Below are 19,199 nucleotides of genomic sequence, written 5' to 3'. Positions count from 1 at the left end.
TTAATTTTAATGATAATAAAATGTATCATTTTCTAATAGTAATAATGATCATATTTGTAATTGTAAGTATATAGATAAAAATACTAAATATAATAATAGAATTAATTATATCATTAATAATAATAATATCAATTAATAAAGTGTAATAGAAAATATTAATATTATAATCATAATTATAAAAATGACAATAATAATATTATTAATGATAATAATAATAATAATGATTTTTAATGATAAATGTAATAATTATTTGATAATTATACAAATAATAATTAAGATATATCTTGTTATTTGTATCAAATTTCATATCCATATTTTTATATTACAATTAGTAATGTTAATAACACAGATATTAATATTAATGAAAGTAATAATAATAATATTAATATAACATTTATCTTAATTTGTAATTAAATATATTAATATTTTAATTCATTAAATATGTAATATTTACTAGTTATATAACATATATATTTAACATACATTTAATATTTAATATATTTTTTTTAACACCATATACATGTAATCATTAATTATATAGAAATGATATATATATATATATATATATATATATATATATATATATATATATATATATATATATATATATATATATATATATATATATATATATATATACACTACATATTTAATATATATATATATATATATATATATATATATATATATATATATATATATATATATATATATACACACTACATATTTAATTACACACAATTGTTCGTGAATCGTCAGAATTGGTCGAAGGGTAAATGAATACATTAACACAGTTCGAAGTTTTCGAGATTTCAGTATTTCAGACTTTTCTTATCGTGTCAAAATTAAATAAGTATTAAGTTTAAATTTGATCGGAAATTTTCGGGTCGTCACAGTACCTACCCGTTAAAGAAATTTCGTCCCGAAATTTGAGTGTGGTGGTCATGGCTAACAATAAAAATGTTTTCATGATGAATATGAGTTGATAAATAGAGTTTCATCATTATTAAGTAATATAGATAAAACGACTTGATTATGTGAAGCGTACGAGTGAAGTTGTCACAAAAGAGTGAAATGGGGAATATAAGATTCGTCTTACTTTTGACGTAGTCACGTTTGAATTCCGTAATTCAAGGGATTTAAAAAAAAATCTTGGAAATCTAAAAGATCTGATTCTTCGGAATTTATGGAAATTAAAATCCCTTTAAATAAATGCGATCATCTGTCTCGATTGCTTTGTCTGGTATTTCCACTATAAATGAACTTCTTTCGTTCCATTATTTCCCAGCACTCCTATTTTCTATTCTTTAATTCATACTTCCTAATCATCAGTCACTATGCTTCATCCAGTTTTAATTCTGGATGTATTCCTGACTTTCATATTGATCATTCGCCTTTTTTTTTTACCACCGGAGGAATCTATTTACTTCTACTATGCTCTTGGGGTTATTGTGTTTCTAATTCTCCTGTGTCTTTATCTTGCTATACATATTGATATACACGGTTTGTAATTTTCGTGTTTGTGATCGGCTTCATATTTCTTGTCATGTTTCGGAGCTCCATGCTCTTGTTTTTCTCTTCCCGACTTCAAGTCTAGCGAATAATGGTCCAGAATTCATAGATATAAAGTTTCGATTGATCATAACATTCTTAGCAGGAGAAAATGAAATCTCACGATTTGAGTTGTTTGATTACCAGAATCACTAAAGATGGAACTATCAAGAATATATTTTTATTGATACGTTTAGAAGTTCAGCAGAATGAAAGAGTTATGTAACATGACACATGATGATGATGTGATCTACTGTGAACCATCAACACGTTTTATTAGAAACTCAGCATGACTTACTGTAATATAATCACGTTGGTCGGACGTCATTATATTATACTAACTCATGCATCAGTTCCTAACATTACTTCAATAACATTCATAATTTAAGCTCGAAAGTTTACAGAATATAGAACTAACAGTTTCTATATGATGTAACACTGATAGCAGGAAGAGATTAATGAATTCGGAAAAGAATATTTATGAAAATATTCTCAGAAATATGGAGGATATTTATAATGAAAGATACGATGATATCTTGGAATTTCTAATATCGAAGGGTGGTGATGAAATTTTGTCCGCAAGATTTTGAAGTCAGAAGCAAGGTATTCGCTAAAGATTTCATCAGAAACAGAATCATCAGGATTCTTAATGTACAAGTTTAGTCCTTATGATTTGTTCAGAGACTCCTTCGTGGTTAGCTCCATCCGTTTTCCAGTTCCAACATTTATGATCTTGCCAACATACTATTCTTTATCGGCAAACTTTTGACTATTAAGGCAGTTTCCAGTTTTCACTGCTTCATCAGCTTTCTCGAAATTCAAAGAACTGTTTCGTAGTTTTTCAGAATTTCAGAATGGAAGATCATAGTTCTAAGAGATAAATGTTATATGGATACATATAACTGTTGATGTGGAAACGTTGCGAGGCTCACAATACATATTTGCTGGTTCCCGGTAATTGGTATGGTAATTCTTGTTACAAGATGCGAATGAGTACATGATGAGACTTCAATAGATAATATAATGATTTGTCGGAGAGATTTAAACCAAGGAGCGACGAGGTTGCTGGTACATCTGCTAGTAATATGGTGGAATATAAAAGGTTCCCTAGTAACAATAAAGAGTACACATATATATCAAGGTTATAATGAGGTTGTTTCGGACGAAGAGTCGAAGTTGACTTGTTGGAGCTGTGACAAAATTTGCTACTTTGAAAGGGATTACCAAATTATTATGGGTATAATAATGCTTACAGGATCAGGTACGGATTCATGTAAAAATTTTACTTCGATTTCGAGAGTTTTTCAGGCGCATAACTATATGCATCGATCTTTCTTTCCGTAAATGAAGTGTGGTTGGTTCGTCCTCTCGATTGAGGTGTTTTCAAGAATCATGAAAGTTTGAACGCAGATTGGAATCGTCAAGTTACAAATGAGGTTTAAGATGAAATCAAGTGGCAAACTTGAAAAATGTTTAGTTTCATATGTTATAATCAATATTTTAATTTATTTTAATTGTCCAATGATATTAGTCCACAATCGATAGTCCACAGTTGACAGTCCATTAATTCATATATAATTTAATATATAATATTCGAATTAATTAATACGTATCGTGACCCGTATTCGTCTCAGACTCGATCACAACTCAAAGTATATATATTATTGTAGAATCAACCTCAACCCTGTATAGAGAACTCGATCATTACTGCATATAGAGTGTCTATGGTAATTCCAAATAATATATATAGATGCGTCGATATGATATGTCAAAACCTTGTATACGTGTCCTGATATTTAAAGTGCGTAAAATAAATAACAGAAAATAAAGTGCGTAAAATAAATAACAGAAATTAAATGACGATAAATAAAATTGCGATAATTAAATTGCAATAAACAAACTGCGATAAATAAAATATAATCAGATAGCTAGGAACAGTTAACTGGAACAGTTAGCGTGGATTCTTAACAAAATTTTTTTTTCTCGTAGTTAATTTGTTTGTTTCTATCAAATTTTTATTTTGTCAAATGTTTCCTTCATTATGCCACTTGTTGGATTCTGATAGGTCAAAATCCAAATATGAAATTGAATGAAAATGGTTATTCTGCGGTGAACGGATACGTATATCGGTGGTTGTAAGTAGGATAGTAAATGATTGTTGAATCAGATTCAAAGAATGTACATCGTAACTTATTAATGTGAAATTTAAATATTCCTTGGGTATTACCTACCCGTTAAAATATTTTCACCATTAACAGTTTGTACAAAAGAATTTTTTTTTAATTACAATCTTTATGAAAACATATATACATATATATTTTCTTCGGATGTAATCATGGATTTAATGAGTAATTGTGCTATTAAACTCATTTGATTTATCGTTAGAACAGAATATATAATCTCTAAAACATTCGAGATTACATAATCGTCATGACGAACGAAGATAAATGAGGTATAAGTTATACGTAGAACGAAGATAATCGATGTAGGATGTCATGTAGTACGATGATTATGCTGGAGGTACAGATTGAGATGTTGAGGCATGGATTGTTGATGGTACATATGCTGTTACTGATGGTACTGTTGGTGCCAGTGATATTGCTGAAGCTGGTACGTTTTGCACCATATTTTCCAAGGCTACAACTCGGGCGCGAAGCTCGTTGACTTATTACTCCGGGATGATTGTCGGTAGGAACGAGCTAATGAATAAGGTTTAGAATTTTAGAAAGAATATAATCTTGGTGAGATATTCGAAAAATGAGTGTGAAAATGGTGTTTCGAATGGGTTAGTCGGTAAGTGCTTCAGGTTCATTGTCAAGAGTGCAGGTTGGTAGGTGGAAAGGATCGCCTTCTTCTCGTCTCCATTGGTTAAGTCGACTACAAACCCATTAGATGAATTTGGGATGGCCGATTGGTTGATTCGTTCTGGTGACGCTGCTTCCGAAGCTTAGGTGAATATCCATGTCGGAATAGCTGTCGGAATAACTATCGGAATAGCTATCGGAATCTGAAGGACTTGAACTGGTTGAGGGATTCATCTCGTACGATCAGATGAAGGATTTTCGATAAGGAATAGATTATAGGATGTAGATTAGTACCCTGCAATACATAATTTACATATGCATATATAATACTAAAATCCCATAAGTTACGGAGGAATCTACGGAAGCTGTCAGGCAAAGGTAACAATAATAGATACGCTAAGATATGAATTTATCTATACACTGTCTATGCAATAGAGGCAGTAAGACATGTCTAGACTAAGAATGATAAGCAGGTAATTTCCTAAGGATGATAAGCAGATGATTTCCGACACGAAATGATAAGCAAAACTTTTGACATGCAGACACGGTCGAAGTCCAGACTCACTAATGCATCCTAAACAACTATCAGTTAGACACACTAATGCATGACCTGGTTCGCTAAGACCATCGCTCTGATACCAACTGAAAGGACCCGTCCTAATCCATCTGGATGAAGTCACCAACATCTGGTTCCATTGTGATGATCGACTCCAAATAATGTCTTTAAAATGAGCAAATGCACAGCGGAATGTTTCTTTCATACCTGAGAATAAACATGCTTTCAAGTGTCAACCAAAAGGTTGGTGAGTTCATTAGTTTAACATAAATAATCATTTCATAATTTTAATAGACCACAAGATTTCATATTTCCATTTCTCATAAACATACATCCCATGCATAGAGATAAAAATATCATTCATATGGGTTCATATGGGTTGAACACCTGGTAACCGACATTCACAATATGCATATAAGAATATCCCCATCGTTCCGGGATCCTCCTTCGGACATGATATAAATTTCGAAGTACTAAAGCATCCGATACTTTGGATGGGGCTTGTTGGGCCCGATAGATCTATCTTTAGAGTTCGCGTCAATTAGGGTGTCTGTTCCCTAATTCTTAGATTACCAGACTTAATAAAAAAAAGGGGCATATTCAGTTTAATAATCCAACCATAGAATGTAGTTTCATTTACTCGTGTCTATTTCGTAAAACAGTTATAAAAACAGCGCATGTATTCTCAGTCCCAAAAATATATATTGCAAAAGTATTTAAAAAAGGATTAATGAAACTCACACATATAATTATTGTAAAACAGTTACTAAAGCATTTGCATGTATTCTCAGCCCCAAAAATATAAAGAGTAAAAGGGGATCAATGAAACTCACGCATATAATTATTGTAAAACCGTTAATAAAATATTTGCATGCATTCTCAGCCCCAAAAATGTAAAGAGTAAAAGGGGAGCAAATGAAACTCACATACTGTATATTGTAGTAAAAATACATATGACGTCATTTAATAAGTATAGGGTTGGCCTTGGATTCACGAACCTATATCATATATAGATATATATATTAACACATATACTTGAAATCAAATAAATTTAGGTATTATTATTAATATAATTGTTATTTTTAGTAATTCATATGTTTCATTATTAACTTAAATACATTTAATTTATAGACTTTAAATAGATAATTTATAAAATGTAGTTTTATTAAGTATATTTTTTATATAACTAACCTTTATCGGGATAATAATAATATTAATAGTAATATTGATAATAATACTAATATAGTTGTAATAATAATAATGGTAAAAGTAATAATAAGGATAATAAAAATATTAATATTAATTTTAATAATAACGATAATAAATAAATAAAAAGTTGTATTATTTTTTTTTACAATAAAAAATTATAATTTTGATCTTAACTATTAATACTAATAATAATTATTATTAATATTTGATAGTAATTAATGTAGATAATAATAATAACAACAATAATAATAATAAGTAAAAAGTAAACTACCTCATGAAGTAGTCCCTAAAAAAAATATGCCCAAGTCCGGGTTTGAACCCGCGACGTCCCGCTAACCCGATAACATCCTTAACCATAATCATCATCACTCTTGGTTTTACCATACAATCACGATCCTGTTAACTCAAATTAGAATTGTTTCGGTCCAAAAAGAAGCCCACAAACTTACGACCCAAGATGGGAAAACACGGCTCAACTAGTAGAAGTTCGATAGCCTATTTGCACAGCAATGATCTTGGCCCATCAAAAGATTTAGAAGTATGATTTGGCCAAGATTAATTCGTCCCCATATTATGCCCACTCGTCAACCAGACATGCGAACAAAAAAAAAAATATATATGCTATTTGTAACCCATTCATGAAAAGGAATAAGTGGGGTAACATACTAACTACCGATATGTCATTTGCAACTTGGTTTTATATACTTGAGCATTTGTATACCCCACTTATATGAGTGAAAGGTGTGGCAAAACTTTATCTTTTCTCAATTTGTCACCAATGTGCCGATGTATAATCGAGCTGTAGAAAGAAAAAGAAAAAAAATGCAACATGCTAATCCACTTGTTATATATTAATCATTATCAGGGATAGATCCTGAAAGGACCCGTTCATATATATTATAAACGATTCACAATAGTTGATTACATCGCGAGGTATTTGACCTCTATATGATACATTTTACAAACATTGCATTCGTTTTTTTAAAAGACAAACTTTCTTTACATCAAAAATTGACGGCATGCATACCATTTCATATTACATCCAACTATAATTGACTTAATATTAATCTTGATGAACTCAACGACTCGAATGCAACGTCTTTCAAAGTATGTCATGAATGACTCCAGGTAATATCCTTAAAATGAGCTAATGCACAGCGGAAGATTTCTTTAATACCTGAGAATAAACATGCTTAAAAGTGTCAGCCAAAAGGTTGGTGAGTTCATAGGTTTATCATATCAATCATTTCAATATATTAATAGACCACAAGATTTCCGTTTATAAATATATATACACTCGCAAGTGTATAAAAGTATTCTATAAGTTGTAGGCACCCGGTAACAAGCCTTATCGTTCATGTTTTACCCTCTGAAGTACACCAGATCAGGTGTGTTTAATATAACCTCGAAGTACTAAAGTATCCCATAGTCAGGATGGGGTTTGTCAGGCCCAATAGATCTATCTTTAGGATTCGCGCCTACCATACATAGACAAGTAGTTTAATGTTACCAAGCTAAGGGTATATTTCTGATTTAAACCCACGTAGAATTAGTTTTAGTACTTGTGTCTATTTCGTAAAACATTTATAAAACAGCGCATGTATTCTCAGCCCAAAAATATATATTGCAAAAGCAATTAAACAGGGAGCAAATGAAACTCACAATACTGTATTTCGTAGCAATTATGTATATGACGGCACTGACCAAGTGCAGTGTTTGTCTCGGATTCACGAACCTATATTAAGTATATATATTTATATGTTGGTCAATATCTGTCTAACAATTTAGGTCAAGTCGTAGTGTATCACAATCCTAATGCTCGAGACCGACATGCAAAAGTCAACAAAAGTCAACTTGACCCAAAATGACTTCCAAAATCTATACATGTTTATTATATAACTTATATATAGTAGTTTTATATATTTAAATATATTTATCAGATCTTATTATACTAAATAATACAAGTCATTTATTAATAAATAAAAATTTATATTAAAATTCATATATGATAAAAATATACTTTTATATATTTCAAATAATAAAATTTATAAAATTCACTTAATATCATAAAAATATAGTGGTATGTATTATTAATTTAATTACATTACGTGTGGTAAAAATATCTTTGTACGCATATTTATTTGATAAAATAATATTGATAATAATAATAATGATAAAAATAATAAAATGATAGTTTCAATAAAAATATTAATTTTTAGTAATAAAGATAATTTTAGTAATAACATCAACTGATAACAGTTATAATAATCGTTTTAATAATAATATTAAAATTAATGATAATTCAGTTGACCATATCTTTTAATCCGTTCATCGAACCCACACGATTTCTAAATGAAAAGTTATTAATTTTTCTTTAGCTTTTCAACGACATGCATATCATATACCTTATCTCAGTAGCATATGTATCAAATTCATGATTTATAATAAACTATTTAACGACGAAACTAAGCATACAAACATGCATAATCATATATACTCGAGCACTAGTCAGGGATACACTATTAATATATAAAAGATAATATATGAATGCTCACGTATCAATATTGTGATTCAATATTGCAGGAAAGTACGTAGACGCAACGAAAATGATAAACGTTAGGTTGACCTCACGAGCAATACCCTCGATCAATACCCATAACCTTCATAGCTATAACCCATAATTTCCTTAGCTCTATCCCATTTGAAAACTTGTTTTGAAATCGTCTGAATATAACTCCGTCGTAGTATTTTATGTATACTAATAATATCTTGTAATAATACTAAGTAAATATATATATATATATATATATATATATATATATATATGTAATTCGATTGAGAGCGTTTAGAGAAATATATTTTCAAGTTTCTATGAAATAATGAAACCTATTGAATTCTATTTATAATAGATTTTTGAATTATTAAAGTGAATTATTAAAGTATGAATTATTAAAGTGAATTATTAAAGTATGAATTATTAAAGTGAATTATTAAAGTATGAATTATTAAAGTGAATTATTAAAGTATGAATTATTAAAGTGAATTATTAAAGTATGAATTATTAAAGTGAATTATTAAAGTATGAATTATTAAAGTAAATTGATAAAGTATGAATTATTAAAGTGAATTATTAAAGTATGAATTATTAAAGTTAAAGTAAAGTAAAAGTAAAGTAAAGGTAAAGTTAAAGTATAGTAAAAGTATAAAACTATGTACGTATAATACGCGTATAAAAATATATATAATATTAATTTAAATTGTTATATATATATATATATTTAATAAAATAAAATATAAATATCGTTATCTTTATCATACTGGTTAAGTAATGAGTTGTCAAAAAAAATAGATTTTTTAAATCACAGTGGACCTCATAACATAGGCCCGTAATCATATCATAATGTATCTGATAATTCAATCATTTGATATTATCTCTTAATTCTGTCGATAAATATATCGAAACAAATATGTTTATGTAAAGTATCATATATCTAATACTTTGTTAATGTTTTCAGTTAATATTATATATTATATATACATATCTATATACACATAATTGTTCGTGAATCGTCGAACACGGTCAAAAGGTAATTGATTACATGAATGTAGTTCCAAACTTTTTGAGATTAAACATTACAAATTCTGCTTATCGTGTCAGAAACATATAAAGGTTAAGTTTAAATTTGGTCAGAAATTTCCGGGTCGTCACAGTACCTACCCGTTAAAGAAATTTCGTCCCGAAATTTGATCGAGGTCGTCATGGCTAACTATAAAAATGTTTTCATGACGAATATGAGTTGATAAATAGAGTTTTATCATCATTGAGTAATATAGATAAAACAATTTGATTACGCGAAGAGTATAAGTGAAGCTATCGCAAGAGAGTGAAATGAGTAAATGTATATTCGTTTTAACCGATGACGTAGTTATGATTGATTTTCGGAATTCATGGAATTTAAAGAAAATCTTTGCAATAAGATTTGGTTCTTTGGAGATTAAGGAAATCAGGATCTTATTTGATTAAATGCGATAATCTGTCTCGATTTCTCTGTCTGATATTTTACTATAAATCCACCCCTTCGTTTCTTTATTTCCACAGCTCACACCTTCTAGTCTTTCTCCCCAATTCATACTTTAAAGCATTCGTTAATATGCTTCATCCAGTATTGATTCTTGATATACTCTTAACTTTCATATCTGTCATTCTTCTTTTTCTTCTACCACCGGAGGAAGTAATTTTCTTCTACCATTACCTTGGGGTTATTGTGTTTTTCATTCTCCCGTGTCTTTATATTGCTATACGCGTTGATATACAAGGTTTGTAATTTTGGGGTTGTTATCGGGCTTTATATTCTCCATTATATTTCAGAGCTTCATGCTTTCGTTTTCTCTTCCCGATCTTAAGTCAAGCGGATAATAGTCCAGAATTCGTAGATATGAATTTTTGGATGAACATAGTTAATGTTCCAAGAAGAAAATCGTAATGGCACGATCTTGATTTGGCAAATAACCAGAATATCCGAAAATATAGAGCTATCAAGATGATATGTTCTTAATATGTTTGAAAATTGGGTAGAATGTAAGAGTCGTGTAAACAGTACATGATGACGGTATGTTCTGTGAATCATCACATTCCATTAGAAACTCAGCATGACTTACTGTAATATAATCACGTTGATCAAGTGTCATTATATTATACTAACTCATGCTTCAGTTCCCAACACTACTTCAAAAACATTCCTATTTTAAATTCAAATTTCTTTTTTTTAAATTTAGAAACTAACACAGTTTCTTTTTATGTTGTAACGCAGATATTGCGAAGAGATAAAAGATATCGGATAAGAATAGTTGTGAAAATATCTTCAGGAATATCGAAGATATTATAATAAAAGATACGATAATATGGATGATGAAGAAGATTTGTCTGTGAAGGTTTAGAATAAGAAGTAAGGTGTTTGCTAACGATTTCAGTAGACACTGAATCATTTGGATCCTTTGAAGGCAGGTTTAGTCTTTGTGATTTGTTCACAGCCTCCTTCATGGTCTGCTCAATCCGTTTTCCAGTTTCAAACCTTCTCTTTTTCTCAGCTTTACCACCATACTATTCTTTATCATCAAAATTTTGACTGTTAAAGTCGTTTACAGTTTTTGCTGCTTCATCAGCATTTTTCCAATTTTGGAGAACTAGTTCATAGTTTGGGATGTTTTTCAGAAAATTCACATTCGAAGTATGTAAGTCTAGGAGATAGACGTTATATGTATAACTTTTGACGTAAAATTGTCGCGAAATTCAAAATACTGATTGCTAATTCCCAGTAGTTAGTGTGACAATTATTGTTACAGGATGTAGGTGAGTACATGATGGAGTTTTAATGAATAAGTATAGTGGCTTTTCAGAAAGGCTTAAGTCGAAGGTTAATGAAGTTGTTGATAAGTTTACTGCTAATGTGGCGAGATATGAAAGGTTCCCCGGTAACAATGATGAAGGGGTAATTGTTATAATAAGATTTATTCGTATAAACAAATGAAGGTGATTTGCTGGAGCTGTGACAAAACTGTCTATTTTGGAAAGAGATTGAAAAATTATATTTGGTAATAAATATCAAAGGATCTGACACGGATACGTGTTAAATTATAACTTTGGTTTCGAGAGCTTTTCAGATGCATGACAGTAGGTAATATGTGGTTGGATCATCATCTCGCATGTCTTTAGGAATTTCGAAGTGTTTGAACACATATTATAATTGTTAATATACATATGATGTTCTAAGATTTTGAATGATACAAATATTTTTGTGAGTTCCATGAATAGAAATGAGGTTCTAGGACAGTTTTGAAGTCAAAGTATAGTTTTGAAAGATGTAGGAATCTAAGAGTGATGATTTCGGTTATATCTTGAATCGAATTCTGAGATTTCAAAATCAGAATATGTAATTAGATTTTGAATGAGTATGGTTGTTTTGATTTCTATAAAAGAATGTATATTGTTGTGAAAGTAGGGAGTATAATGGATGATTTGCTGAATCAGATTCGAAGAATGTATCATATTAATTGTGAATTTATATATCTCTCGGGTATTACCTACCCGTTAAAAAAAATTTCACAATTAATATTTTGTACAAAAGAATTTTATTACAGTCTTTATGGAAATATATATGTGTATATTTCTTCAGATGTAATATTGATTTAATGAGTTAATATTAAATTAAACTCATTTGATTTATGGTTAAGGCTAGGATAGATAATTTCTAAACTTTAGAAATTACATAATCGCCGTAGAATGTTTCCCCAATGAAGTTATGAATCAATACTTCATTGTTGTGGTATTCCTTGGTATCTACATGGCGTATGACATCGATGCTCGTGGGACAGATTGTGAAGTTGAGGTTTGCGATGCGGTTGTTGTTGGTGGTGGTAATGGTACTGTTGATGTTGTTGATGGTGGTACTGGTTATGCTGCTGGTGCTACTGCTGGTGTTTGTAACCTTTGCACCATATTCTCCAAAGCCACTACCCGAGCGCGAAGCTCGTTAACTTCTTCTATTACACCGGGGTGATTGTCGGTTCGGACGAGCGGATAAATAAGATCTAGAATTTGGTGTAGTATATAATCATGACGAGATACTCTGGAAATGAGAGAGAAAATGGTGTTTCTGACAGGTTCGCCGGTAAGTGCTTCAGGTTCATTGCCAAGAGGGCAATGTGGTGGATGAAAGGGATCGCCTGCTTCTTGTCTCCAATGGTTAAGTAGATTACGAACCCATCAGATGAATTGGGGATGGATGACTGGGTGATTCATTCTGGTGACGCTGCTTTCGGAGCTTAGGTGAAACTCCATATCGGAATCCGAGGGACTTGAACTAGTGGTGAGTTCCATTTTGCTCGGTTAGATAAAGAGTTTTGGGTATGAAATGAATTTCGGATATCGGATGATATTCTAATTACATAGAATATCTATGTATAGTACAGAAGATCTCGTAGATTACGGAGAGAATTAAGGAAACGTGTCAGATAAAGTCTACAGTAACAGATTCGCTAAGATATGAATTTATCTGTACACTATCTATCAAATAAGTGCGGGAAGTCGTGTCTAGACTTAGGAATAATAAGCAGGTAATTTTCCACTAGGAATGATAAACAATACTTATAATATGCAGCTAAGGTCAAAGTCCAGACTCGCTAATGCATCCTAACAACTATCAGTTAGACACACTAATGCAAGACCTGGTTCGCTAGGACCAACGCTCTGATACCAACTGAAAGGACCCGTTCATATATATTATAAACGATTCACAATAGTTGATTACATCGCGAGGTATTTGACCTCTATATGATACATTTTACAAACATTTCATTCGTTTTTTTTAAAAGACAAACTTTCTTTACATCAAAAATTGACGGCATGCATACCATTTCATATTACATCCAACTATAATTGACTTAATATTAATCTTGATGAACTCAACGACTCGAATGCAACGTCTTTCAAAGTATGTCATGAATGACTCCAGGTAATATCCTTAAAATGAGCTAATGCACAGCGGAAGATTTCTTTAATACCTGAGAATAAACATGCTTAAAAGTGTCAACCAAAAGGTTGGTGAGTTCATAGGTTTATCATATCAATCATTTCAATATATTAATAGACCACAAGATTTCCGTTTATAAATATATATACACTCGCAAGTGTATTAAAGTATTCTATAAGTTGTAGGCACCCGGTAACAAGCCTTAACGTTCATGTTTTACCCTCTGAAGTACACCAGATCAGGTGTGTTTAATATAACCTCGAAGTACTAAAGCATCCCATAGTCAGGATGGGGTTTGTCAGGCCCAATAGATCTATCTTTAGGATTCGCGCCTACCATACATAGACAAGTAGTTTAATGTTACCAAGCTAAGGGTATATTTCTGGTTTAAACCCACGTAGAATTAGTTTTAGTACTTGTGTCTATTTCGTAAAACATTTATAAAACAGCGCATGTATTCTCAGCCCAAAAATATATATTGCAAAAGCAATTAAAAAGGGAGCAAATGAAACTCACAATACTGTATTTCATAGCAATTATGTATATGACGGCACTGACCAAGTGCAGTGTTTGTCTCGGATTCACGAACCTATATTAAGTATATATATTTATATGTTGTCAATATCTGTCTAACAATTTAGGTCAAGTCGTAGTGTATCACAATCCTAATGCTCGAGACCGACATGCAAAAGTCAACAAAAGTCAACTTGACCCAAAATGACTTCCAAAATCTATACATGTTTATTATATAACTTATATATAGTAGTTTTATATATTTAAATATATTTATCAGATCTTATTATACTAAATAATACAAGTCATTTATTAATAAATAAAAATTTATATTAAAATTCATATATGATAAAAATATACTTTTATATATTTCAAATAATAAAATTTATAAAATTCACTTAATATCATAAAAATATAGTGGTATGTATTATTAATTTAATTACATTACGTGTGGTAAAAAAATCTTTGTACGCATATTTATTTGATAAAATAATATTGATAATAATAATAATGATAAAAATAATAAAATGATAGTTTCAATAAAAATATTAATTTTTAGTAATAAAGATAATTTTAGTAATAACATCAACTGATAACAGTTATAATAATCGTTTTAATAATAATATTAAAATTAATGATAATTCAGTTGACCATATCTTTTAATCCGTTCATCGAACCCACACGATTTCTAAATGAAAAGTTATTAATTTTTCTTTAGCTTTTCAACGACATGCATATCATATACCTTATCTCAGTAGCATATGTATCAAATTCGTGATTTATCATAAACTATTTAACGACGAAACTAAGCATACAAACATGCATAATCATATATACTCGAGCACTAGTCAGGGATACACTATTAATATATAAAAGATAATATATGAATGCTCACGTATCAATATTGTGATTCAATATTGCAGGAAAGTACGTAGACGCAATGAAAATGATAAACGTTAGGTTGACCTCACGAGCAATACCCTCGATCAATACCCATAACCTTCATAGCTATAACCCATAATTTCCTTAGCTCTATCCCATTTGAAAACTTATTTTGAAATCATCTGAATATAACTCCGTCGTAGTATTTTATGTATACTAATAATATCTTGTAATAATACTAAGTAAATATATATATATATATATATATATATATATATATATATATATATATATATATATATATATATATATATATATATATGTAATTCGATTGAGAGCGTTTAGAGAAATATATTTTCAAGTTTCTATGAAATAATGAAACCTATTGAATTCTATTTATAATAGATTTTTGAATTATTAAAGTGAATTATTAAAGTATGAATTATTAAAGTGAATTATTAAAGTATGAATTATTAAAGTGAATTATTAAAGTATGAATTATTAAAGTGAATTATTAAAGTATGAATTATTAAAGTGAATTATTAAAGTATGAATTATTAAAGTGAATTATTAAAGTATGAATTATTAAAGTGAATTATTAAAGTATGAATTATTAAATCGAATTATTAAAGTATGAATTATTAAAGTTAAAGTAAAGTAAAAGTAAAGTAAAGGTAAAGTTAAAGTATAGTAAAAGTATAAAACTATGTACGTATAATACGCGTATAAAAATATATATAATATTAATTTAAATTGTTATATATATATATATATATATATATATATATATTTAATAAAATAAAATATAAATATCGTTATCTTTATCATACTGGTTAAGTAATGAGTTGTCAAAAAAATAGATTTCTTAAATCACAGTGGACCTCATAACATAGGCCCGTAATCATATCATAATATATCTGATAATTCAATCATTTGATATTATCTCTTAATTCTGTCGATAAATATATCGAAACAAATATGTTTATGTAAAGTATCATATATCTAATACTTTGTTAATGTTTTCAGTTAATATTATATATTATATATACATATCTATATACACATAATTGTTCGTGAATCGTCGAACACGGTCAAAGGGTAATTGATTACATGAATGTAGTTCCAAACTTTTTGAGATTAAACATTACAAATTCTGCTTATCGTGTCAGAAACATATAAATGTTAAGTTTAAATTTGGTCGGAAATTTCCGGGTCGTCACAGATCCGTAAAGTCATTAACCATCCAATTGCGTTTGTTTATTGGCTACGTTCAATCCATCTTACTTGTAACCAAATTTGTGAGTAGGTATCCCACTATCTATTTTCATAATAGATGTGTGGGCCTTTTGAGCCATCTTTTATGTTCCATAAAAAAATGTAATACTCTACATTTACAGTTAACAATTCATTCTCACTTCCTTGCCATCATCCATGTCGCCATCATCTCCCAAACTCATCGACACCTTTTATCCTCGTTACCTTCATTGTTCCTCATTACTCATCATACTTAGTGTACTATTCATCGTCTTCCATCTTTGTACTCGTATATATCATCCCGGAATCAGCATCAACATTCATCATATTTAATCATCATCTTCATCGCGTATATAACCAGATTTGGAGGTGAAGCTGCAGTAGCACAATAGTATGCAGGTGAGGGTTGTTTTGGTTACAAGGTGAATGTGTGATCCGTTCAAAACAGCACTCCGAAGTAATAATTAATAGTGGATGTCGTTCCCTTCACACTGCAGCAACAATCACGTACAAAGGATTTTTTATTTTTTTTTGGTTCGTCGGGGTGGTGATTTCATCGAGCAAGAAAATAGAAAAGAGAGATGTAGTGAGAGAGAGTGATAGGTGGTGGTTCTTGGTTATCCACGGTGGAGCAAAGTGGTGGTGTATGGTGGTCAAATAGCAGTCAAGGGTGGTGATCAAAGTTGGTGCATGATGGTGGTGGCTATTTGGATAATTCTCATCGAAACAAGAAAACAAGAAAAGTAATGGGAGAGTGATGGCAGTTTTATAGTAGCAGAAAATAGAAACGTATAGCATTGTTGCAGCAGCAATTTTTGAGCTGTAACCGAACAGAAGTCAGGTTAATCCGTCTAGCAAAAGTGAGCAATAAGTATGCGGCTGCAGCAGTTCGATGTCTGTCTAAAAAGAAGAGAAAATATATAGCAGCGTACTAGAAATGGTAAGTGATGATTGGTAGTATCGAAAATGAAGAAGTTATAGCATCTGTTGATTTGTGTTTGTATGAGAGAGATGAGGAGAGAATAGAGGAAGAGAAGGGTGGTGATTATAAACATAAACAGGAAACAGGTATCAATAGAAGAACAAGGCAGAAAGACAAAAAATGATGTAACATCGATTTAGTGGGTTTCGTAATTGATATTCGATAATAGTTGTGGTACATTGAAAAAATTCTTATCAGTAATGTGAGCTAATTGATCGAGACCTATACATTGAATTTTGATATCTATTATTGTAAACTCAGTACAGAAAAAATAATAAAAAAATAAAGGTTGATTAATATTTCTAACATATTTTGTAATTATCCTAAATGCTAATCGATCCTTAACAGATATATAAGAATTTAGGTCACACAGAATAATGGTTTGATGTGGATATCAAACCTAATTGGGTCCATGTACTACTTTTAAGTTTTATTTAATATTGATAATAAATATATTAATAATAATAATAATATAATTAATAACAATAATATTAATAATACTAGTAATAATTAAATGATAATAATTATATTATTAATTTTAATGATAATAAAATGTATCATTTTCTAATAGTAATAATGATCATATTTGTAATTGTAAGTATATAGATAAAAATACTAAATATAATAATAGAATTAATTATATCATTAATAATAATAATATCAATTAATAAAGTGTAATAGAAAATATTAATATGATAATCATAATTATAAAAATGACAATAATAATATTATTAATGATAATAATAATAATGATTTTTAATGATAAATGTAATAATTATTTGATAATTATACAAATAATAATTAAGATATATCTTGTTATTTGTATCAAATTTCATATCCATATTTTTATATTACAATTAGTAATGTTAATAACACATATATTAATATTAATGAAAGTAATAATAATAATATTAATATAACATTTATCTTAATTTGTAATTAAATATATTAATATTTAATTCATTAAATATGTAATATTTACTAGTTATATAACATATATATTAACATATATTTAATATTTAATATATTTTTTTTAACACCATATACATGTAATCATTAATTATATAGAAATGATATATATATATATATATATATATATATATATATATATATATATATATATATATATATATATATATATATATATATATACACTACATATTTAATTACACACAATTGTTCGTGAATCGTCAGAATTGGTCGAAGGGTAAATGAATACATTAACACAGTTCAAAGTTTTCGAGATTTCAGTATTTCAGACTTTGCTTATCGTGTCAAAATTAAAAAAGTATTAAGTTTAAATTTGATCGGAAATTTCCGGGTCGTCACAATTTAAGCCAAGGAGCAACGAGGTTTCTGGTACGTCTGCTGGTAATATGGTGGAATATAAAAGGTTCCCCGGTAACAATAAAAGATAACGCATATATATCAAGGTTATAATAAGATTGTTTCGAACGAAAAGTCGAAGTTGACTTGTTGGAGCTGTGACAAAATTTGCTACCTAGAAAAGGGATTGTAAAGTTATTTTGGGTAATAATAATAATGCTAAAGAATCTAACAAAAATACGTGTTAAATGTTTACTCAAGTTCCGAGTGTTTTCAGGTGCATAACTATATGCATCAATCTTTTCTTCCGTAGATGAAGTGCGGTCGGTTCATCCTCTCGATTGAGGTATTTCAAGAATCATGAAAGGTTTGAGCGCAGATTGTAATTGTCAAGATACAAATGAAGTTTAAGATGAAATCAAGTGGCAAACTTGAAGAATTATTTAGTTTCATATGTTATAATCAATATTTTAATTCATTTTAATTGTCCAATGTTATTAGTCCACAGTCGATAGTACACAATTAACAGTCCAATAATTCGTATATAGTTTAATATATAATATTCAAATTAATTAATACGTATCGTGACCCGT

The sequence above is a fragment of the Rutidosis leptorrhynchoides genome, chromosome 4 (genome assembly GCF_046630445.1).
Source record: "Rutidosis leptorrhynchoides isolate AG116_Rl617_1_P2 chromosome 4, CSIRO_AGI_Rlap_v1, whole genome shotgun sequence".
Classification (NCBI taxonomy): domain Eukaryota; kingdom Viridiplantae; phylum Streptophyta; class Magnoliopsida; order Asterales; family Asteraceae; genus Rutidosis; species Rutidosis leptorrhynchoides.
Note: the sequence above shows the minus strand (reverse complement) of the source record.